This window comes from Schistocerca americana, chromosome 4, assembly GCF_021461395.2.
Source record: "Schistocerca americana isolate TAMUIC-IGC-003095 chromosome 4, iqSchAmer2.1, whole genome shotgun sequence".
In the NCBI taxonomy this organism is placed as follows: domain Eukaryota; kingdom Metazoa; phylum Arthropoda; class Insecta; order Orthoptera; family Acrididae; genus Schistocerca; species Schistocerca americana.
In genome coordinates, this window is record NC_060122.1 from 760632438 (window position 1) to 760658745 (window position 26308).

The 26308-nt window shown below is 41.7% G+C and overlaps 1 long non-coding RNA gene across 1 annotated transcript in view; it reads left to right on the forward strand.

Moving 5' to 3' along the window:
• Positions 1–1963: 1963 nt before the first annotated feature.
• The window catches only part of LOC124612267, a 40497-nt gene continuing 16152 nt past the window's right edge, over positions 1964–26308 (forward strand). The window contains exon 1 of the long non-coding RNA XR_006979518.1: positions 1964–2032. This is a non-coding gene — a long non-coding RNA (uncharacterized LOC124612267). The remainder of the gene's footprint in view (positions 2033–26308) is intronic.

Sequence of the window (26308 nt, forward strand, 5' to 3'; positions counted from 1 at the left end):
CACACGAAAGAATGGTGTTTTATCTACACATCCTGCTTTTCCACGTAATCTCCATCTCATTCTATGGCCTTCCTCCAGCGCGAAACAAGGGCATATATGCCCTGTCGTTACCAGTCCTTGTCCTGGTAGCGGAGCCAGTGCTTCACTGTGTGAGTCACCTCCTCATCGTCCTCAAAATGTGTTCCACGAATGGCATCGTGTAATGGCCCAAACGAGTGGAAGTCCGAGAGGGCTAGGTCAAGGCTGTCAGGTGTGACAACCTCGGATGGTCTCCCCGACCGCTGCAAATCGTAGAGCCCCGCTGAACCGCCTTCTGATGACCTCACCCTCCGTGCTCAGCGACTAGCTCTACTTCTGTCGGCAAGTGCTCCACAGACTTTGCACAACCGTTCGTGAATATTCCCCACAGTTTCTTTCTCTGCAGTGAGAAACTCAATGACGGCACGTTGCTTGTAACGTTCATCACCTACAGACGCCATTTTGAAACTGTCCTGCGGCTACACAATCTGTCGGAAGTGATGGGAACTTGGCGCTCTCACTCAAAGAGATTTCAAATAATACATACATAATGTTTCGCATTCGTAGCATTGTTTCTGGCTGAGAAAAAAAAATGCGGTGCATTACTTTCTGGGCAACGCTCGTATAACGAAACATCTGTTTGTCACTTAAGCACATTTGTTTGTATTAGCACTTAAACATTACGTGTTTACATGTCCCCAAAACAAAAGAAGAACCAACATATTGTACGTATGGAATGTAATGTTTACGTGTTAATGTGTTTAAGTGATAAATAAATGTTTCTTTTCGGATTGCTTCACGCATATTTCGGTTCCTCAAACATAAATAGATGAGTTAAACACCTGAACTGAAACCGTCGTAGCGTTCCTATTCAAAATATGTAATCATTCCCCTCTACAAGTCCTATAAGTTTGTAATAGGAATTTTCGAGCACCCTGTAGATACACATTTACAGGCGCCGGCGCCTATAACTTTGAAGCTCTGTTGCGTCGTTGGATGACATTTCCGAATTTCGGATCCTATTCAAAATATTATGTTCTCACTCCCCTGTACAAGTCCTAGATGTTTGTAACGGAAATTTCCGAACACCCTACATTTTAATCATCTTGTTGGGATTGGAAGCTCTTGATGGCTGTTTTTCCGAGTCTGCGAATTAAAAGTAATTTTTCTTAAATGTTTGTTTTGTATGTTGCCATAACGATCGCTTCAAATTCTGAAGGACTGTGTTTTAGTACTCACTACAACTTGTAAGGTATCGGGGAGATGAAACGCTCAGCCCACCTCTCCGATACAACAGCTACTTGACACCGAGGTAAGTTTGGAGACACACTTTGAGGGACGCCTAGAGGCCTTCTCCAACCTCTGTTCTATGTTCAAACAAGTATCGGAACGGTTATGGAGGGAAACCCATATTGTCAGGCTGGAGAGAAAGCCAAAGTTTGTAAATATTAAGGCAGAGATGAAAGACGAGACGCCAGGACTTAAACGACGACATGCCATTTTCCAAACGTGGAAATTCCTTGTAATCTCGGCTGTTGTGCATGCTCTTTCTGCCATGAGAATTGCGGGTCGTACATCAAGCTAAGAAGGTTGTTGAAAATTAATCTGATTTGCCAGAAAAATAACAAAGGCTGGACATACGCGCCCAGAAAGGGCTCTCTGCAGAATACCAAGATGGTGTGAGTGGGGGACTTCGGAAGAGCCGGACAGAGACTGACGAGACGCGATAGGAAAGACTCCTGTTCCAGAGGTCGGACTAAGGACATCGGTGACGGCCTTGGTGTGACTTGGCTTCCAAGCGCCACTGCCGCTGAGGCCGGAGATCCAGTTCTAGAAGCTGGCGAAAGACACTCCCCACCCTCCGCATCCACGTCGCCAGCCGACCCCAGCGTGCACTCAGAGATGCCGCCAGTGGCTTGACCATCACCCGGTAAATGACTTGCAGTACAGCACTCTCATCAAAGTCCGCCTGCCAGATCTGTTTTGCCTCTTAGCAGCCACGATTGAAAACCTGGTAACTACCTTGACAGTTCTATGTTATTACTAGTGGGCATATTATTATTTTATTTCGTTACTTATACTAGTGGTCATCTAATTTCGTTAGTTATAGTGATTTGTAAAGTATGTAGTAGCTGTGGTCCATAACACTGTTTTTTGTCGAATATATATATGTGACAATTCACTTGTTCTTGCATCTGGCGTTCCTAGTCCCTTCATTTATTATACAGAGGACGCCTTCGAGTAGAAATTCCGAACCCGGAAACGCTTCGAACTGATAAATATGTACGCGAATTCGATATACAGCACAATCTGAACTCCTTTACCCCCTCCCTCTGTCCATCTCTTCATTTCCTTTCCCACTCTATGTTCATTTTTCCCTCTCTCTCCTCCTCCTTTTATTTTTTATTTTTATTTTATTTTATTTTTTACTTATTTTTACCCTCGTGTATTTGTGTTGCGAAGGAATCCAAAGAAACCCTGAAATGGAAACTAAAGTCTCTTAAAATGATTGGGTAAATCTGCTGGGATGGCTGGTACACGGAGTATGCGGGGGATCTCTTCAGGTGCTGGATTGTCAGGATGGCAGCCTCAGTGACAGTATTTGCCATATTTTTAATTTGCGATTGGTACGATTGCGAAGGTTGGAACGATTCAGGTTCCTTTTTTTAAATGGACTTGTAGTCCGGGGTGATATGTTACAATACAGCGTCACCGGTCTATTGCGGTCTAACTGTGTTGGTGAGGCAGTAAATTTCCACAGGGCAGTGACTCCGTCACTGCAATTCGCTTTGGAGGTGTGGCGGTGGGACTTGTAGTCCCGTACCACCCTCTGACGGTGATAGTACTACATGAGTCAGGCAGAAAAATTTTGCCTAACATGGGCGGGTGAAGGTGTGGCGGTGGGACTTGTAGTCCCGTACGCCAGGGCAGGGGTGGGATGGCTGTCAGGTTCCCCAGTATTGCTCTAATCGTCCTTTTTCTTTGTTAAAACCGACTGCGAGAAACAAAACGAAACAGCGGATTGTTGTGTGTACAAATTCTGTTTAAAATTACAAATATAAGGAGTACGAATATATACAGAATAAATGGTTCAAATGTCCTGATACAGTAGTCAAAACTAACTGCGAGAAGGAAACCTACACCACACATTTTCACACTAATTTTTTCTCGCAGTCGTTTTTAACATAAAAACCTGTACAGTTTTGTTAAAAAAAATATAGTTACTGTCCGTCTGGATGTTCATTAGAGTATTGTGCAAACATTTGAAGTAAAAGGATCAAGAACGTCTCAAGATTCTTACTAACAACGTTTCCCCTTTATGGTATGCGTATTTATATGTTACATATATTAAAAACGATATAGCCTATGTGCGTCCAAATTTTTGTTAGAGTATCGCGTAGAAATTTGAAGTACATCGATGAAGAACCTTCCAAAATATTTTGGTAACAACGTAATATTACATGTCTTGATTTAGAACTATAGATTTTTTCATAAACACTTATATACCGTATATATTTAAAAATATGTAGGCTATGTCTGTCCGATCGTCTATTACAGTGTCGCATAAAAAAAAACGTTTATTAGAGTATCGTGTAAAAATCTGAAGTAAATCTTTCCAGAACTTTTCGTGATGTTTGGTAACAACGATAAACTACGACTTGTCGTCAGTAATCCAAAACCCCAGTCACCACTACAATCTTTCACGGTCATTTGGCTGAATATAAGAATATAACTCTAGTCTATCATTTTTGTTGCTTTGAGCCGAGCACGGATTCGTAGAAAAACGTTTAACTTTTACTCATGTATGGGGCAAATATGTCAGGTGCGGGGTTCAGATATCAAGGTAGGCACTGCATTGCAAGCATATGCCTGTATACTAGAAACAGCCCAGAGCTAAAGCATCTCTTGAGCTACACATACTGGGATGCTTTTTACGAAAATACAGTTATATTTTAGTGTGAGATATGTACATTTGTCGGCAGGAGTGAAGCAATTGAATTCAGGTAGGGATGGTTTCTGCCGCTTCCGTTCGGCATACATGTAGAAATTTCAAGAATAAATGTAAAGAGCATGTAAGGCCATAATCGAGCGACAGCTTAAAAATTCTTAAATGACATAACAGCGTTCCACAGAAATTTGTAACTGAAGAACACTGCCATATAAAAAAAAACACACTATGGATCAAATGGAACTTCCTTTTCAATTTATTCGTTTTCGTTTTCATATTTAGTGAAAGAAGTGAAAGGCATCTTCCACATCAGGGTCATCTCACGTTTCTTCTATAGCTTCCTCATGTACAAAGGACGTAATTCTTTGAGTTCCTAATACATGTCTTTTCATCCTATCCATTCTGCTTGACAAGGTTTTCCACAAGTTTCTCTTCTCATTGATTCTGCGGCAAACCAACTCACTTCTTAACTTACAAGCCGCAATTTTTGAAATCCTTTCATAGCACATCTGTAGCGTTCTTTTAAACAAATAAAATAATCTTTACGATTACGTTGAATGACTGACTGAACTGTGGAAAGTGTACTGAACTCGAATTATTGTGTAGCGTGTTGCAACTGTAAGTGGTTAGCAAAAACTTTGAACGAATTGATTGGGCAATGCAACTCCCAGAACCAATAAAGAAATACAGTCACTGCAAAATAGATTCAGCCCCTTAGGCACTGAATCATCTGGCCCTGTTCAAAACTGATAACTTTGGTCCCTGTGCGCATAACAAATAAATTAAATTGTCTTACTTCTAAAACAGCAACGGAGCAACGCGATGTATTGTAGTCTCTCATGAAACGCAAAACTATATTAAGTACAGGCTCAGCAGTGTGCAATGCTGGCCCCAATACTTTGAAATGCACATGAAATTCTTGTGGCTGATAACCGAGAAAATTTAAAAAAATCCAGTTTCTTTGAAAATTATATGACCTGGACAGGGAGGCGGTACTGATTATGGTGAGTTACTAACACTGAGTTTTTTTAGCAAAATTATATTGCAAGATAAGTTTGACTTTTCAAAAACAATCTGACAATTGAATTTACATTACTCGCATTTGATTCACAAACAATGAGATTGAAACAGCAAGTATTATCTAATTTCATTAAGCCAGTATAAATTCAAATCATCAAATTACATGTAACTCCATTAACAAATCTTAGAAGCATTACAAAAATGAAATATCTAACTAGCCTTTTATCAAAAGCGTTTACGTACATTTTAGGGTTACTCAACAATTACAAATTATCAACCAACTCATCTATACTAAAGCACTGGCAAAAACAAAAATCATAATTATTTAACATCTTTACCTTGCATAGATGAAGACAATACTGATATACCTAAATCAATCTAAAACTTCGTGGCTTCACAGAGCACACCACAAAACTGCCTACTCCATCGTCTTTTCCTCACAGATAGCTACCTACAACTGAGTGTCATGCTCTATCTTACTCCAACACTATAATAATCTCTGACCAGAGCAGTATCTCTGGGTCTGCGGTCTTAGTCAGTCAGCGATATAAACCCTATCAAAGATATACATCGTTTATAAAATCACATTATGCATACAAATGTGCCCCAGTACACTCCATTCATCACCTTTCAAAGACTTTGATACTCTTCGTTTCTGGTTTATCCACAGTCCATATTTCACTTATGTACAATACCATTCTCCAATTGTTCATTACGGGAAACTTTTGCTGTATGGTCTTCAGGCCTAAAGAAATAAATCAGAAATTTCTTCCTCAAATTAAGGCCTATCTTGATACCAGCAGACTTCTTCTGTACAAGAATGGCCTCTTTTCCAGTATTAGTCTATATTTTATCTCCTCTTTGCGTCCTCCTTCGTGTGTTGTTTTGCTACGACGTCCTTCATTTAGTCTGCTTCATGGTTGCCAGTTTCCATGCTAAGTCTAGTGCTAGTCTCATTTCAGCTATTCCTCATAGCCTTCGCTTTCTTTGGTTTACTTTCCATCCACACTGTGTGCTCAGTAGACCAGCGTTTGAAAGCATCTTTGGCAAAGGAACCGTTCTGAGATACTAATTATTTTACGAAGCCTTAAAATTAACAAAACTTAGTATTATATTAATACTTTAATTCTAATCATTTAATGGAAGCCATGCAAAAACAGGTTCATATACGATATTGACTTCTACAACAATATACAAAACAACATCTAACAATACACAAAACAATATTGTATTGATTCCGCTGTAGATTGATAAAATTGTTTCCGTTTAACGGGAAGTAGGAAGTTGTTTTTTATTTTTGACGAACTCGTTATGACACGTCTTGACAGAAGAGAGTTTAAGACGTATGCAAGTTCACCATCCAGTCTAATGCGGTATTTTGTCATTGTAGCTGCATATGCCGTGAGTCCCGTTTTAATTAGCATGTTGTTGGGACGGGGAGAGGAACAGTCAAATGCTGTGTGGCAAGTTTTGTATATTCGTTACGAATCCCGCACCAAAAATAACCAAGTGACATTGTTTTGAACAATGGATCTGACGTCATATACAAAATGGATTCACAGCTTTCTCTTGACACATTTTCTGGCTCTGCAAAAGTACAAAAGGACTGTGAACCCATGATCTCATTTTCAGTTTTGTATTCTACTCTTCAGAAAAATGCGTATCAGAAGATGCGGGCATATAACGTAGACAGTACACCAATTTTTCAAATATTTCTTCCGGTAATTCTGCTGTCTCATCAATGAACACTTTCAGTGTTAAAGAGATTTCTAGTTCTCTCTTGCCAACACAAACAATAAAAAATGTAGTTTTTTTCTAAAATTGTTTATTTTGATATTATTATCGAAAACGGATTGTCAGTTTTTCTTGTAAAGATAGATTTAATTCATTAATTTTTTTCAAACATATCTAACAATAAATCTTGTGTGAACAATCAAATGAACTTTTCACTTAATAGAAATATCATTCATAAAAGCTTGTAATTCATCTCTTCGTTCGAATATTCAAGTTAAGGACTTACCCTGAGATAACCATCTAGCTTCGGTGTGGAACAGTAGTGTTTTACGTCCGCTCCCACAATCTTCACATAATATTGAAAAAATTGGAACTTGTCCATTTTGTATTAAGCGTCTTTTTCTACACCTAAATCCTGTTTTTCTCAGAATTTAGAACATTTACAACGCATTCTCTTTTTCTACGTCGACAAATATTGTTAACGTGTCTTGATTTTTCTCAAATATTCCTCCCATTATCAAGTTCAACGTCAGAACTGGCCCTCTGGTGCCTTTACCTTTCCTAAAGCAAAACTGATCGACATCTGAGAGATCCTCAGTTTTCTTTCCCACCCTTCTGTGTGTTATTCTAGTCAGAAATTTGGACGCATGAACTGTTAAGACGATAGCGCGATACTTCTCGCACTTATCTGCCCTTGCTGTTGTGAGGTCGATTGAGCATTTAGCATACCCCTGAGATGCTACAGAATCTCTACCTGGTGACTTACAGTGGTAGATAGCTCCCCATAATATCACCTGAATTAAAAGAAATAAAGTCAGGGAATGGAAAACAGTTGTCTAATTAAATTACCATGGTTGGCCCAGTCGACCATGAATTGTGGATACTGATTCCTATATAGACATATTGATAATGGGTGCTATCAATCTACCACAAGAAACTAAGGGACAACATTGTTGCTGAAAGACATGTTTATCCATTGGAGAAAAATACTGACGAGGGAACTAGTGATTGCAAACATGTACAACAGCCTTGGCACGGGTGGATTGGTACATGATAGAAACGATAAAAAAAATCGTGTTCGTAAATAGGACCAATCATTGATGAATAAGTTACTAACCTAGAGAAAAGTCCCGGAAACTCCAGTGTTCTTGCCTAAGCTGTGAAAATTAGACAAGTAAAACGAAATCTTGATGCAAGACTAATGACTTCACGTTCGTCTTGTCTCTGTAATGCAAATATGACCCAAACGTACCACTTTAGTGATGCAGAAGTCAGAGGGTGGCTGCAATAATGGCTGAGAATTCTAAGTTCAGCCCCAACATTTGAATTCTGCTCCAAGCTGGAGACATCTTACTCTATAGCCCTATGACGACATTCTGTCTCGAGCCCTGCGGAGAAGTCTCCTCTATGATGCCCTAAGAAGGTGCATTCACTAAAATGCCTGTGGAGCTAATGCTCTCTTCCTCCCCTCTACAAACCTTAGCTGTTTGTGCCAACACCGGAATCTTACTGGCAACTGCAACAGACATAGTTAGTTCTCAACAATGATAATTTCAAAAACATACGAACAAATTCCCTACTCTTACAGTTTGTGTTACGGCTAACCAATGAAGCACATTTCTTCGTCTGTAGTAGAAGGCAGAAAACCTCCCCCCAATATGTGACAGATTTCTAGTTAATGACTAACAATGTGTGCATGTACACAAGTTCTCTCCTTCAGCAAAAAAATAATTGCTATGAGCCAATCATGAACCTCCTTACCAAATACTGAACAAAAATTTGTTGGTCTCCTTTGGGTCTAATGGCTGGTCCAACAATGGTCTTTATCTTTGCTAAAAGACATTTTTATGCTTAGCACACAATGAAACTTTATAACGGGCTGGACCGCTTTCGCCAGTCGCCTCCACTGCTTTCGGACAGCAGAGTTCTCTTCTCAACACGTCCCTGATTGGGACTTGGCTTTCAGCAGAAACATTTACACCTTGTGCAGAAACATTTTTACAACTTATGCAATTCCTCTCATGACTCTTACTTTTTTCCAGCGAGCTAAAAGCTCCAGGCTGCTGCACATTACGATAATCTGTCACGGTACCAGAACGAAAAGGGACAGAGCTAATTAGACGTACAATAGCTGGCATTAGCTATCACTGCTTGCAGCTTTCATGCCGCATCAGCGATTTGGTGTGACTTACTAGTCGATCTGCATACTGACTGCATTCTGAATTATTAAACAGGTCAAGGAATAGTTTCGAAAAAAACTACCACATAACATTTAATTTGTGCTGCGAAGATGAAATGACAATACGATTTATCATGCAGAGTGACCCATGGAACATACGACTAACTAGCTAATTAACTTTCTTTGGGATGAACAGGATAGTATTTTCGCAAAGTCTGATGGTGTTTCTCCAGACTCATATATTCAAGAAGTCAATCTCAGTAGTTATTTGTTCACCACTTCCAACCTATAGTTCCCAATACATCTCTTCAAATTGTTTTCTACATCCGGAAAGCATAGAACACTAAATAATATACAGCGTTTGTCCTACTGAGAAGGGATTAGGCAGTTAGGCATCCTCAGATCAATATGAGAGTAAAATTAATTCCACAGAATCTCTGTTCTCTTTTATGCCCTGGGATCTTATTCTGGCAGAAGCAGACATTTTGTTAGCAGAAAGGGAGTCGAGAACCAAACGAACTGCACCAGCACCTTTGCTTGCAACAATTAGGTGACTATTATATTGATCAGATGATTTGTCAACTGCTGCATCTTTGCGGGGAAAGAGAATAGAAAAGGGGCTCAGACAGAAAGGATCGTTAGGTTTTGCGCTTATCTGAATTTCCTAAACTTTCGATATATTTGTACAAATACATCTTGGAATCACAAAATCAGTTTCTAAAACAGGATATTGCAGTGCCTGTGTTCGTCCGAAGTACGATGCAAAGTTCCATAGGACAGGCATGAATTTTCGAAGGAATAGGCGCTGCCGCGACTACAGCCATTATCAGTTATGAAACTGATGGTTGTCTTTATTCGCAACTGTGAATGTACTTCCCCTAACAGCGTAGTTGCCGCAGTGCCTGTTCCTTGCAACATGATAGCATTTCCCCAGGGAACTTTGCATCGTAGTTCGGAAGAACACAGGCATTGCAATATTGTATTTATCCGCTGACACCGTGCGAGCGAGTTTCAATTAAAATGTCTCCCCTGTACGGAAAAAAAACATGATGAATGTACGAGTACACATTGTAGACTCACGGTTGACAACATATGGAAGTTTGCGTCTGATCGTGAGTCGCTAGTGATAAGCGGGAAATTCGTGTTCGAGTCCTGGTCCAGCACAAATTTTCATTGTTGTCATTCCATTAGACTGCTAATGGTTGTCCATATTCGCAACTGTGAATACATTTCATGCATACAGTTTCTGAAATGCATCCACTTGTTAAACAGGGGAGCAATCAGTCTTACATATTTCCTTTTGCACAAGTTTCTTTGCGTTATCATAACAGTGGTATGCTATTTATCAAAATTGTAAGCCCTTGCTATCAAAAATTGTGAGGCAATAAATATGGTTCCTATCTCTCCTCTTTTATAATTAACTGCAGAGTCATGCAACGTTGGGCTTTACTCTCCTATAGTGTGCCACCACCTTCTTCTAGGGAGTCTCATTCTACGTGGTGTGAAATGGATTTGAGATCGATCGCTGAGATAGCCCTGATAATCGTAATCTCTCCTTTCTTATTGGTGAGGAAACGTCGCCCAACACAGTTGCAAGGGTTATACTGAATCGCGGCGGATTAAAAAATTAAGCTCTAATGATCTTCATGATAAAGATACGCAAAGGAAATGTTTGAAATCCCGTATGGCCATATTGGTGACGAACTACTCTAGTGACATTCATTTCACATTTCTAAATTTAGTGCGCTTCTCAGATGCCTCTACAAAGTGGGTGTCTTGCAGTGGTAACTCAAACTGAAGATTAATTCTCATAGAAATCTCATATTTATAATATAAACGTTTCAGTTCAACATAAAAAACAACCTTATAAACAGGAATAAATTTGAGTTAGTATGGTCCCATGTCACACGAATAGACTTCGACTAAATGGATCAGTGAAAATACCTCTCGACGAGACGTGGGATATCATTCACTCTAGGAAAAAGAAAGCTCCAAATTAGCATGCCTGTTAAGAATTAATTATTCCAATAGCAACCGTTCAAGGAACGTGTCCCCGTGCATGTCAAGGTTCATTGTACTCAGTGTAACTAGTGTCAGGCTGTTGTCGGAAGCTATGGATGTACAAAGGAAAAGGCCAACTTGTGGTGGCCGAGTTCGTTATTACCATGAGATTATTCATGTGGTTATCCTATATGTCCATAGATCGAGTTCTCTCTGATAGAAGGGCTTTTTACTCACAAAATACAAGTTTCTCGCCACGAGGTGTCCAATACCACAAAAAGAATCAACATCATACTGCCAAACGTTGCCACACGTTTTAAATATAACGTCAAAGCTCGTCAAAGGCGATAGGAGAAACAAATAATAAAGAGACCTCAAGATTACAAAGAAACACACATAGGGCCATCATTCACGAAAGACATGAAGTCCGCTCCACTACTAGAATTTCGTCACTGTCGGGAATGTTGCAGCTGAATGTTACTACTAATTCAGTCCAAACATCCACAGTAACAGTAGAGTGCTCTACTGCTGTAGTTCCTTAACGCTAGCATCTTGCACACTACGACCAAGATCATAAACATTCGGCTGACGGGCGGCACTAGAACAGAAATGTGGCAGTACACAACCAGAAACATTTATTAAGAACTATGATACCATGCAGAACTTTCGTATATTTCGATGTGTGGCACTTAATGTCCTAAATCTGCTAGGAGTTTTTTTTTTCTTTATTAAATTTCAATTCCCCATCTGGGGCAGGCTGGCAGCAGCATAGGCGCCGCTATTCAGCCGAGAGACAATTAACTACAGAACATAGAGACATTTAAAAGAACATAAACAAGAAAACATGGCGAAACAGAGATATAAAAAAGGGGGAACTTAATGGAAGATCACATACAAGAGGGGGCGACTGTAAAAATGGAGATAAAAATCTAAAAAAAGTAGTGTACACAAAAAATCACACCCTGTGTCGATTAAAAGAACACAAGGCGAAGTATTGCCGGAGCATAAAAGTTGCGACGAGCGGCATGTCACAGAACAATCACGGACAGCAACACTTTGGACAAGGCAGGCACACAATTAAAACCACAGCACTTGACTTCACTGTAGAACAGTAGTGGACACAACACTGATGTAGCACACTGACAATGAAGAACAAAGTGGGAGGATCTGCCAGGGGTAGGGATACGAGGGAGAAGGGAAGAAAGGGAGGGAATGGACAGTGCTAGAGGGGAGAAGGGAAGGGAAGACAGGGCGGGGAGCGCGACGAAGAGGGTCAGTGAGGGAAAGACAGGAGAGGAAACAGCTGAGGAGGGGGTGCAGAGACTCAGGGGGGAGGGGAGAAGGAGGAAAAAACCCTTTGGTGGAAGGAGGGGAGAGGAAATGGAGTGGACCCTTGGGAGGAGGGGAACAAGGCCACGCTACAGTTGGTAGGAAGGATAGATGTAATTGCACAGTTCATTATCTGGGAGGGGGAGGTGCTGGAAATTTCCCTGATGAATGGGATGGAAGGTGTGGAGTTGGAGAGAGGGAGGGACACAGCGATACAGGTGCGGCAATGGGCAGGGGTGGAGAGGAAGGAGGGCACCAGGGGGTGGGGAATCAAGCCTGCAGACAGTGTAAGGGATGTGGATATGTTGGAGGAAAAGGAGGAGGTAGGGAAGGGATGAGGTCATACAGAAGGCATGTGGGGGATGTAAGGCAGATACGGAAGGCAAGGCGGAGCGTGTGGCATTCTGGGATTTGGAGGGCCTTAGAAAAGTGGATGGGGGGGGGGGGGGGTGATCCAGGCAGTGCTCGCATAACAGAGGATAGGGAGGATGAGGGATTTGTAGGTGTGGAGGATGGTGGATGTATGCAATCCCCATATCCAGATGGAAAGAGTTTCAGGAGGCAGAGGCGGGTATGAGCTTTCTGCTGGATGATCAGGAGATGAGGAGTCCAGGTGAGGTGACGGTCGAGGGTGAGGCCAAGATATCTCAGGGTGGGGGTGAGCTGGATTGGACAACCATAAATGGTTAGGTAGAAATCATGGGGACACAAGGGGCAGATGGTGTGGCCTATGATGATTGCCTGGGTCTTGGAGGGGTTAATATCAAGGAACCACTGTTTGCACAAAGTGGTAAACTGGTCAAGGTGAGTCTGGAGGGTATGTTGAGACCATTGAAGGGTAACCTATGAGGGGCGTTCAGCATGTAAAGCAACACCTTTTTTTCTGAAAGTAGGTTTTATTCAGGATTCCAATACCCGATATTATTCCCCACTCTTTTGGCTACAAAATCCTATTTTTGAACATAATCTCTGCTCAATGCGATGGCCTTACGCCACCTTACTGAGAGGGCCTATATACCCTCATGGTACCACTCTACTGGTCGACGTTGGGACCAACATCTTGCTGCATGAAAAACTCCCAGTCACTCGTGTACTGCTTCCAACAGAGTGCATCCTTCATTGGCCAAACAGATGGAAGTAGGAAGATGCGAGATCCGGAATGTAGGATGGTTGAGACTGAACAGTACAATGAAATTTTGTGAGCTCCTCTCGGGTGTGTAGACTTGTGTGAGGCCTTGCATTAGCTTGGACAAGGAGAAGTTAGTTTGCTTTATGTGGTGACGAACACGGTGAAGTGGTATCTTCAATTTTCTAAGCATAGTACAACAGACTTCACATTGATCGATGCACCACGAGGGAGGACATCAAACAGAATAACCCCTTCAGAGTTCCAGGAGACCATCGCCACGACTTTTCTGGCTGAGGGTGCGGCTTTGAACCTTTTCTTCAGAGGAGAATAAATATGGCTCCACTCCATGGATTGCCATTTTGTTTCTAGTTCGAAATGATGAACCTATGTTTCATCACCTGTGACGACATTTGACAAAAGATTGTAATGATCAGCCCTGTAATGTGCAAGCACGGATTCTTCTTCGTTGCCCTTTACAGTCTTACTTCAGGGGGTGAGGAACCCAGGGGGCACACACCCTTCAGTACCCCAACTGGTGGATGAGTGTGTCACCACTACCAGCAGAGACGTCCAGTTGTGCAGCGAGATGATTGGTTGTGATTCGCATATCTTTAAGAACCGTAACTACCTCGAATGAGAGTGACCGCGTGTCCCAAGATTGCAGGAGTCACAGCTGTGTGCGGCCGCCCGGCATGCGGGAGATCAGACAGACTCCTCACCCAACGACTCACCATGCTTTTGTTCACTGCCATATCTCCATAGATATTCTGCAAGCGCCTATGAATGTCTGCGATGCTCTGATTTTTCGCAAAAAGAAATTCAATGACAGCTCTCTACTTCTAACTCACCTCCATTACAGACGTCATTTTGGAGCCTATGTACAGCGCCACCACCTATCGAAACTTCGTGAAACTACTGGAGCTGAAGCGGGAATATTCTACTATGTCCAGTAACATATTCAGTATTTTTTCACCCGAAACTGGCAGAAAAAAAATTGTGTTGCAGTACCTATTGGACGTGCCTCATAGTGCCTAGACGACTAAATAATTCTGCTGTCTCTACACACCCTATGATATTCTCAATATGACTCAATGCAATTTGCAGACACTCTTATAGTTCTCCATCAATAGCGACTGCTAACTAGGAATGTTGTCTTCTCAACGAAAGTCGTAAATCTGTGCTTCGGAGTGTAATTGCAGGAGATGTACTGAACTGCCTAGCTGGTACTGAACCGTGCTGCCTGACTGCTGAATGGAAACTGTGCGAGTGTCTGCGATGCGTTGTGTTTTCTGCCGCTCGGCTGAAGGATTCTGTCCATGGATGACAGCACTCTCTTTGGCGGCTGGCAACACTGTCTGCGGATGAGTATGATGTAAAGATGGATGCGGAGTGGAAGCAGAATCTGATCCGAATTTGTAAACGCCATCTTGAGGCTCTGTTCGATTGCGCCTGGTACACATCGTCCGTCGCTTGGCGGGGAATGAGGGGTGGGGGGCAAGGCTAGAGGGGCGGGAGAAAGCTGATGAAGCCGGTTGCCTTCATCAGCGTCCTACGTCCTTCCTTGCCATTGTGCATATTTGGTGGATGCGTTATGTTGCTCCCTGGCGTTCACCTGCAGTATCGTGAGAAGCCCACTCAAAACTGCAGTGAGGGGCGGCTGGTCAAGCGTTTGTCATCTTGATGTCTGTTCTCTGGTCTGAGATGCGAGGTGAGAAGTCCACTTCCGTCGGTTCTTCGTTGGTTGGATGCAGCTGGGGTCCACTGCTGGATGCGCTGGCAGTGGCAGCTCCCAGCTACATCGGAAGGTCCCACAGGCAACAGGTATTCTGATTTTATAAAAGAAAACGGCCCAGGAGGTCTGCCTATATGAATCTGAACGCTGTGTTGTCGGATCAGATTTTTATGGTGCTTTGTGACTCTATTTGAGCTTCAGTATTTAACATGACATTGCTGAGCTTCTCTATGACTATGCCTGGCACCCACATCTTTTTCCCATACTTTTACACTGTAATGAGTACCTGACCATTCAGCTTAAAATATTTTCGTTTGGACTATTGTCGAACCTCAGCCCGTGGATAGATGAACGGCTATTAAGTATACATCGATGTTCGATGGCGACTTCCACGGAATTTGTCCACTAGAGATTGTTCGTCGTTTGGAGTCACTCTGTACTGAGAGAAGAAGACAAAGTATTATCTTTACAGTATTGCTGAACTAGCTTCATCATGTGCGACTTGAAAGTCCGTAAAAATTTTCAGCGAGTCACTTGGTCTCTAGCTGAAACGGTGCAATCCTGAAAGTGTGAAATGCCATTCCTAAGAAGATAGTTGTGTGCCTTTGTCAGTGACAATAAAGTTCGGCAGTCCTTCAGTAGAGAAAACCTTTGATAAGGCCTGACCAGTCTTTGTTGAAATGTCTACCACATCTGTATCACAAATGGAAATCTGGAGAAGGGGTCAATAAGGAAGAGCCAGTGGTTGCAGAGAAAGCTCCTGCAAAATCAGTATGCAGACGTGACCAGGTTAATAACGCCTGTGGCCACAGGAAATATTATCGAGGCGTTGATGACTGGTGTTTTTGACTTAACTGGCACTTAACCATTTCAACGTCTCTGTAAATATTTGTCGAGTAACTACACCCTCAAGCAATGCGTCTGATACGAACATTGCCCCTGTGGCGTTAATGTAGCATCTGTAGTAGATTAGGTGTAAGTACCTCAGTAATAACCACTCATGTCTTGCCTGATTCTAGGTTTACACAAATTACACATCTGTACACTGTAATTCCTTGCCTCATATTCCAATAACACTTAATCTATTGTTCATTAATTAACTTCTTATCATTATGCCACGCTCTCTAAACATACTTTTTTATCTCCGGCGATACAGGATCGATAGGCACAAGTTGTTGTTGTGCTGGTCTTCAGTCCAGAGACTGGTTTGATGCAGCTCTCCATGCTACTCTACCCTGTGCAAGCTTCTTCATCTCCCAGTACCTACTGCAACCTACATCCTTCTGAATCTGCTTAGTGTAGTCATATCTTGGTCTCCCTCTACGATTTCTGCCCTCCACGCTGCCCTCCAATACTAAATTGGTGATCCCTTGATGCCTCAGAATATGTCCTACCAACCGATCCCTTCTTCTAGTCAAGGTGTGTCACAAATTTCTCTTCCCCCCAATTCTATTCAATACCTCCTCATTAGTTATGTGATCTACCCATTTAATCTTCAGCATTATTCTGTACCTCCACAATTCGAAAGCTTCTATTATCTTCTTGTCAAAACTATTTATTGTCCATGTTTCACTTCCATACATGGCTACACTCCATACAAATACTGCCGGCCGCGGTGGCCGTGCGGTTCTGGCGCTGCAGTCCGGAACCGCGAGGCTGCTACGGTCGCAGGTTCGAACCCTGCCTCGGGCATGTGTGTGTGTGATGTCCTTAGGTGAGTTAGGTTTAAGTAGTTCTAAGTTCTAGGGGAGTTATGACCTAAGATGTTGAGTCCCATAGTGCTCAGAGCCATTTCAACCATTTGAACCATACATATATTTTCAGAAACGACTTCCTGACACTTAAATCTATACTCGATGTTAATAAATTTCTCTTCTTCAGCAACGCTTTCCTTGTCATTGCCAGTCTACAGTTTATATGCTCTCTACGTCGACCATCGTCAGATATTTTGCTCCCCAAACAGCAAAACTCACTTACTACTTTAAGCGTCTCATTTCCTAATCTAATACCCTTTGCATCACCCGATTTAATTCGACTACAATCCATTATCCTCGTTTTGCTTTTGTTGATGTTCATCTTATATACTCCTTTCAAGACACTGTCCATTCCATTCAGCTGCTCTTCCAAGTCCTTTGCTGTCTCTGACAGAATTACAATGACATCGGCGAACCTCAAAGTTTTTATTTCTTCTCCATGGAATTTAATTCCTACTCCGAATTTTTCTTTTGTTTCTTTTACTGCTTGCTCAATATACAGATTGCATAACATCGGAGATATGCTACAATCCTGTCTCACTCCCTTCAAAACAACTGCTTCCCTTTCATGTCCCTCGACTCTTATAACTGTCATCTGGTTTCTGTACAAATTATAAATAGCCTTACGCTCCCTGTATTTTACCCATGCCACCTTCAGAATTTGGAAGAGAATAATCCATTCAACATTGTCAAAAGCTTTCTGTAAGTCTACAAACGCCTTTCGTTAATCCATCTTCTAAGGTAAGCCGTAGGGTCAGTATTGCCTCACGTGTTCCAACATTTCTACGGAATCCAAACCGATCTTCCCCGAGGTCGGCTTCCACCAATTTTTCCATTCGTAAAGAATTCGTGTCAGTATTTTGCAGCTATGGCTTATTAAACTGATAGTTCGGTAATTTTCACATCTGTCAACATCTGCTTTCTTTGGGATTAGAATTATTATATTCTTCTTGAAGTCTGAGGGTATTTCGCCTGTCTCATACATCTTGCTCACCAGATGGTTTTGTCAGGGTTGGCTCTCCTAAGGCTATCAGTGTTATAATGGAATGTTGTCTACTCCCAGGGCCTTGTTTCGGCTTAGGTCTTTCAGTGCTCTGTCAAACTCTTCACGTAGTATCATATCTCCCATTTCATCTTCATCTACATCCTCTTCCATTTCCATAATATTGTCCTCAAGTACATCGCCCTTGTATAGACCCTCTATATACCCCTTCCACCTTTATGCTTTCTCTTCTTTGATTAGAACTGGGTTTCCATCTGAGCTACTGATATTCACACAAGTGGTTCTCTTTTCTCCAAAAGTCTCTTTAATTTTCCTGTAGGAAGTATATATCTTACCCGTAGTGAGATATGCCTCTACATCCTTACATTTGTATTCTATCCATGTTAGGCAATTAAATTTTCATTTACTGGGAAATTTTCCAGAGTGTCTTCACTACTGATATCTACTTAAAAACAAACACCAGCTCATCAGTCAAACCCTTTGGGCGCTTTCACATGTTGTGCTTTGAATCTGAATATAATTTCGTAGTCATAATTCGACAGAAGTAGCGCCCACCGTTCGAAACTTTGAGCTGTCTGTGCAGAAACAGTATTTTTTGGTCCAAATATCCTCTTCAGTCCCAATCAATAGTACAAGTGATGTACTATTGTGTTGTGTAAATTGAAAGAGGAGGGGCAAGAAAGGAAAAGAAAGGGAAGGGGCTATCGTATCAGCTGCATCAGGTCTTTGTGCGGCATCAGCGGTTAAGAGTGAAAATGTGTGTCGGACTGGGATTCGAATTCAGGATCTCTTGTATACAAGGCAGCTGCTTTAACCACTGCGCAACTGGTCGGACTATCTTGACGCCCACCTCAGCTAACCCGCACTCCCACCTAGCGCCACCTACCTGCAGTCCCTATCCATGTCTTCCATGCTCACTACTTTGAGGTCGGACGTATTTGTGCATCTGTGCTGAATGTGGTGGATTCATAGTTAATTGAGGTGAATCAGTTATATGAATGCGTGGTATCTGCACTATTTGACATGTCCGAAAGAACAGACGTCATGCATTCATATGTTGTTGTGTTAATTGCTTTGTGTTAATGCTAGTTAACAATGAATGGTTCCCAAATTTTTTTTTTAAACTACAGTGAAAATTTTTTGTAGACGACATAATATTTGATACCGCAGGACTGGAGTTGTAAAATTACCGTAGGCTACTGTAGACAGTCAAAAGAAAGAATAGACTAAGGTAGTTTTCCTAGTAGCCTTGGTCAGTTAAGTTGGTAAACGCGTTATCTGTATATTTGGTGAGATGCAGACCTACCAGGCGATACCTCATTTCGATCACTTTGTTTGCGTAAGCGATCAGCTTCTTATTAGATTCCACTACAAACAAATGGTGAACCGCCTAGAAAGTGCATATGTTAGGAAGAACTCAGCTAATAGCTGGTAAAATTGTTGTTTATTGAAGCGTAACCTAAAGCCGCATCATCAGGTGCGATTTACATGGTAAAAAGCAAAGTACAGTGTCACCACATTTTGTGGAGATTATAATTAATAATGCAATGTCTAAAATATACACTACTGGCCATTAAAATCGCTACACCACGAAGATGACGTACTACAGACGCGAAATTTAACCAACAGGAAGAAGATGCTGTGATATGCAAATGATTAGCTTTTCAGAGCATTCACACTAGATTTACGCCGGTGGCGACACCTACAACGTGCTGACATGGGGAAAGTTTCCAACCGATTTCTCATACACAAACAGCAGTTGACCGGCGTTGCCTGGTAAAACGTTGTTGCGATGCCTGGTGTAAGGAGGAGAAATGCGTACCATCATGTTTCCGACTTTGATAAAGGTCGGATTGTAGCCTATTGCGATTGCGTTTTATCGTATAGCGACATTGCTGCTCGCGTTGGTCGAGATCCAGTGACTGTTAGCAGAATATGGAATCGGTGGGTTCAGGAGGGTAATATGGAACGCCGTGCGGGATCCCAACGGCCTCGTATCACTAGCAGTCGAGATGACAGGCATCTTATTCACATGGCTGTAACGGATCGTGCAGCCACGTCTCGATCCCGGAGTCAACAGATGGGGACGCTTGCAAGACAACAACCATCTGCACGAATAGTTCGACGACGACTGCAGCAACATGGACTATCAGCTCGGAGACCATGGCTGCGGTTACCCTTGACGCTGCATCACAGACAGGAGAGCCTGCGATGGTGTACTCAACGACGAACCTAGGTGCACGAATGGCAAAATGTCATTATTTCGGATGAATCCAGGTACTGTTTACAGGATCGTGATGGTCGCATCCGTGTTTGGCGACATCACGGGGAACGCACATTGGAAGCGTGTATTCGCCATCGCCATACTGGCGTATCACCCGGCGTGATAGTATGGGGTGCCATTGGTTACGCATCTCGGTCACCTCTTGTTCGCATTGACGGCACTTTGAACAGTGAACGTTACATTTCAGATGTGTTGCGACCCGTGGCTCTGCCCTCCATTCGATCCCTGCGAAACCCTACATTTCAGCAGGATAATGCACGACCGCACGTTGCAGGTCCTGTACGGGCCTTTCTGGATACAGAAAATGTTCGACTGCTGCCCTGGCCAGCACATTCTCCAGATCTCTCACCAACTGAAAACGTCTTGTCAATGGTGCCCGAGCAACTGGCTCGTCACAATACGCCAGTCACTACTCTTGATGAACTGTGGTATCGTGTTGAAGCTGCATGGGCTGCTGTACCTGTACACGCCATCCAAGCTCTGTTTGACTCAATGCCCAGGCGTATCAAGGCCGTTATTACGGCCAGAGGTGGTTGTTCTGGGTACTGATTTCTCAGGATCTATGCACCCAATTTGCGTGAAAATGTAATCACATGTCAGTTCTAGTATAATATATTTGTCCCATAATACCCGTTTATCATCTGCATTTCTTCTTGGTGTAGCAATTTTCATGGTCAGTAGTGTAGTTTTCCCAGGAGCCTTGGTCAGTTAAGTTCGTAACCGCATTACCTATACGTTAGGTGACTTGCAGACCTATCAGGCGTTACCTCATTTCGATCACTTTGTTTGAATAAGCGATCAGCTTCTTATTAAATTCCACTAGAAACAAATGGTGACCGGCCTAGAAAGTGCATTATGTTAGGAAGATCTCCGCTAACAGATGGTAAAATTGTTGTTTATTAAAACACAACCGGTTTCGCTGCCTAAAGCCGCATCATCAGGTGCGAATTACATGGTAAAAAGCAAAGTACAGTGTCACCACATTTTGTGGAGATTAAAATTAATAAAGCAATGTCTAAAATATACTTAAAGCGCTAAAAGATCATAGGCATACCCATCACTTCTCGCCAAAATTTACTATTCAGTGAAACACTATGGCTAGCAAAAGGTAAAGAAGACGTACTTCATGTTTTAAAATTAGCCTGCATCTGAAAAGAAAAAAAGAGAAGACGTAGAAGAAGGGGTTACGGGAGAATACGGGTTTGTTAGTAGGAATGGGAGAGGAGAAAGACTGACTGAGATCACCCATAAATTCCAGCTAGTAATAACGAATACTCTGTTCAAGAATCACAAGAGGAGGAGGTTTACTTGGAAGAACGTGGGAGAGACGGGACGATTCCAGTTAACTTACTTCTTGGTCAGTCAGAGAGCCCGAAATTGGATTATAGGGCACAACCAAGAGCAGATACAGACCAAAATCTTGTAATGACGAAGTGTAGGCTGAAGTTTAAGAGGCTAGTCAGGAAAAATCAGTACGCAAGGAAATGGGATTCGGAAGTACTATGGAATGAACAGACACGCTTGAAGTTCTCTCAGGCTACAAGTACTGCAATAATGAGTAGATCAGTAGGCAGTTCACTTGAAGAAGAGTGGATATCTCTCAAAATGGAAATAACAAATGTTGGACAAACAAACATAGGTACAATGAAGGTAACTGCGAAGAAACCTTGATTAACAGAAGAAATAATTCCAATACTTGACGAAAGAAGAAAGCACAAATATGTTCAGGGAAAGACAGGAATACAGCAGTATAAATCCTTTAGGAATGAAATAAACAGGAAGTGCAGGGAACCTAAGGTGAAATTACTGCATAAAATATTTGAAGAAATCGAAAAAGAAATAATTGTTGGAAGGACTGATTCACGACTAAAACATGACAAGTGTCATAACCCAATTTTTTAGAAACTTCGCTCAATGGAAGAGGGATCAAAATAAGCGAACATCTGTCTCAACTTATCAATAGGCACTCGACCGTTTCTGAGAAAACGACGGTCAAAGTTTTCAAGTACTTTACGTGCCTTTAAGTGAGCAACAAAGATCAGCTGAAGCGGTGGCACAGTAGTTGGCGTCGAAGCTTCATGCTTTTTGCCCCCCGAGTTCGATTACCATTTTTATCTTTGTTTTTCACTTATCTACCCATATCAACAGAAGATTTCTCCGTGAATGTTTTGCAATGTGTATTGAAATAATGTTGTCCTTATTCGTCTACTAATTATATGGTTCAAATGGCTCTGAGCACTATGAGACTTAATATCTGAGGTCGTCAGTCCCCTAGAACTTAGAACTACTTAAACCTAACTAACCTAAGGACATCACACACATCCATTCCCGAGGCAGGATTCGAACCTGCGACCGTAGCGGTCGCGCGGTTCCAGACTGTAGTGCCTAGAACCACTCGGCCACATCGGCCGGCTGCTAATTATATGGCTGATGAATAAATGTAAAAAAAGCAATAAATAAATTAGAAAATTACTGGAAATTATTTTTGCCGATGTATCTGTAGTGTATCTTTATCCGTAATTAACTGGAAGCTCCAATTTTTGATAAAGTGATACTTCACAAAAGACTGCCGCGAAGTTATTGCCAACGAGTGAATTCTTCAGCAATGTTAACGGCGTATCCATCCCCAGTAATACTGATACGAAGAAATGTCACTGTAGTGAACCTGCCTCCGAGCGATGCTCCTCGTGCATACAAGTGAATGCACTCAATCTTCCTGTCGAATAAATTCAAGAATAATAGATACCAATTAATATAAGGATGGATGTAAGAATGAAGTATAAGACTATGAGAATTTAAAAAGATTTTAACCCCTGAAAATACCACATTCTCGTATATTATATAATAAATATATGACACTTATTATAAAACCTAGTTGTGATTTTATAATTAATGTAACGCCCTTGTATCCCCTAACTTGATCAAAAACATTGGTGTAGTAACCTTCTGCGGACAAGGTTAGATAAATGAAAAACAGAAAACATTAAAATAAAACAAATAAATTTCGAACGCGGGACGAAAAAGTGAGAACCTGTAAACGTTACCACTCTACCATAAATTGGCTGAGATAATAGCCCGCTAAAAGACATGTAAATTAGGTCGAAAACTTTGACCGTCGTTTCCACAGAAACAGTCGAGTATCTACGGAGAAGCCGAGAAACGTCTTCACTTATTTTGACTGTTCTTCCACTGCGCGAGGTTTCCGAGAAATTGGTTTATGGCACTTGCCCTGTTCTCCTCATCAGCATATAGAAAATCAAAACAGGAATGAGCAGCAACATTAAGAGTGCAATGGGAATTCCACTGTTAAATGCAGATGAGGGACCAGACAGGTGGAAAGAGTACGATGAACCCCTCTATGAGGGGGAGGAATTATCTGATGACGTGAAAGAAGAAGAAACATGAGTCGCTAACGAAGCAATAGGGGATCCACTATTAGAATCAGAATTTAACAGAGCTTTGGAAGACTTAAGATCAAATAAGGCAGAAGGGATATATATACTCTCCCATCGGAATTTCTAAAATCATTGGGGCAAATCTATGAGACTGACAATGTGCCATCAGACTTTTGGTAATATATCATTCATTCAATACTGAAGATAGTAAAGATAGATAAGTGGGAGAACTATCCTATCAACTTAACATGTCATGGATCCAAGCTGCTGACAAGAATAGTACACGGAAGAATGGAAAAGAAGATTTAGGATCCATTATATGATTATCAGTTTGGCTTTGGGAAACTTAAAGGCACCAGAGAGACAGCTCTGATATAGCGCTTGTTAGTGAAAGTAGGACTGGAAAAAAATAGGATACCATTATGAGATTTGTCTTCCTGGAAAAAACGTTCGACAACATAAAATGGTGCAAGGTTTTCGAAATTCTGAGAAAAATAGGAGTAAGTCATATGGAAAGACAGTTGATCTACAACATGTATAAGAACCAAGAGGGAACAAGAACGAAATGCTCGGATTAAAAAGGATGTAAAGCGGGGATGTAGTCTTTCCTCCATACTGTTCAAAATATACATCGAAGAAGCAATGACGGGAACAAAAGAAAGGTTCAAGAGTGGGCTTAAAATTCAAGATGAAACGATATCAAGGATAAAATTCGTTGATGACATTTTTATCCTCAGAGAAAGTGGAGAAGAATTACAGTATCTGCTGAATGGAATGAACAGTCTAATGAGTACTGAATACGGACTGAGAGTAAATCGAAGAAAGTTGAAAGTAATAAGAACACCGATAAACTTAATATCAGAATAAGGGATCACGAAGTGAACAAAGTTCTACTACATGGGCAGCAAAATAACCCATTACGCCGGAGCAAGGACATAAAAAGCAGTTCAGCACTTGCAAAGAGGGCATTCTTGACCAAGACAAGTCTACTAGTATCGAACTTAGGACTTCATTTGAGGAAGAAATTTCTGAGAATGTATGTTTGGAGCACAGTATTGTATGGACTATGGGAAAACCGGAACAGAAGAGATTCGAAGCATTTGAGATGTGGTGTTACAGAAGAACGTTGAAAATTAGGTGGGTGATAAGGAATGAGGAGGTTCTCCGCAAAATCGACGAAAGAAGGAGAGTATGGGAAAAATGTTTGGGGAAACATTGACAAGAGGAAGAGATAGAATGATAGGACGTATGTTAAGACATCAGGGAATAACTGCCATCGTATTAGAGGAAGCTGTAGATGGTAAAAGCTTTAGCGGAAGACAGAGATTGGAGTACATCTAACAAATAATTTGCAATTTTTACTATGAGGTGAAAAGGTTAGCACAGGAGAGTAATTTTTGGTTGGCCGCATCAAACCAGCCAAAAGTCTAATGACTCAGGATAAAAGAAAACAAAAAAGCTTTCCGTACGCCTGTAGGTTAACGATTGAAATTGCCAATCCGATGTGAATCTGAAAAGTGAATGGCATTTTGTTAACACGAAGATTTACTGATTACTACTCGTTATGCCCAGAAAAGATAGCATTCGTGTGACGTTTCGTCCGTGAAAGTTTTTCAATTTGTACATGTTCGTTATGAACATTACTTAAATTTTTATTGTTAAGCCCAGTCGTATGTTTGAGTGTCCGCTTGGTCTGCCGATTGTGCTTTGTTTTCACTCGTCAGCCGTAAGTCAAATCTTTCTACAGTAATTACAAGGTGCGTTACCAAAACAAACAAAAATTTTGTCTCTTTCGTGGCTTACACCATAGATCGAACAAGATTACAAGCTAGAATTCGTAAACATATTTACTGACTGTTTCAGTCGATTAGTGTGAGTGTCCTATGTTTTTTGGGTCTGGCTGTGCTGGTCACTTGGCCACGCCTGCTGTTTACGTGAAGTGAATACGTCAGTGGCTTCGCACTCTATTGCCTTAGGAGAAACCGGCATGAACCATTGACCTTGCCGTTGGTGGGGAGGCTTGCGTGCCTCATCGATGCAGATAGCCGTACCGTAGGTGCAACCACGACAGAGGGGTATCTGTTGAGAGGCCAGACAAACGTGTGGCTCCTGAAGATGGGCAGCAGCCTTTTCAGTAGTTTCAGGGGCGACAGTCTGGATGACAGACTGATCTGGCTTTGTAACATTAACCAAAACGGCCTGGCTGTGCTGGTACTGCGAACGGCTGAAAGCAAGGGTAAACTACAGCCATAATTTTTCCTGAGGGCATGCAACTCTACTGTATGGTTAAATGATGATGGCGTCCTCTTGGGTAAAATATTACGGAGGTAAAATAGTCCCCCATTCGGATCTCCGGGCGGGGACTACTCACGAGGACGTCGTTATCAGGAGAAAGAAAACTGGTGTTCTACGTACCGGAGTAAGGGAAGTCAGATCCCATAATTGGGCAGGTAGGTTAGAACATTTACAAAGGGAAATGGGAATTAGTGAAGTTCGGTGGCAAGAGAAACAAGACTTCTGGCCAGGTGAATACATGGTTATAAATACAAAATCAAATAGGGGTAATGCAGGAGTAGGTTTAAAAATTAATAAAAAAAAATGGGAGCGCGGATAAGCTACTACGAACAGCATAGTGAATGCATTATTGTAGCCAGGATAGACACGAAACTCACGTCTACCACAACAGCACAAGTTTATATGCCAACTAGCTCCGCAGATAATGAAGAGATTGAAGAAATGTATTATGCGATAAAAGAAATTATTCAGAAAGTTAAGGGAGAC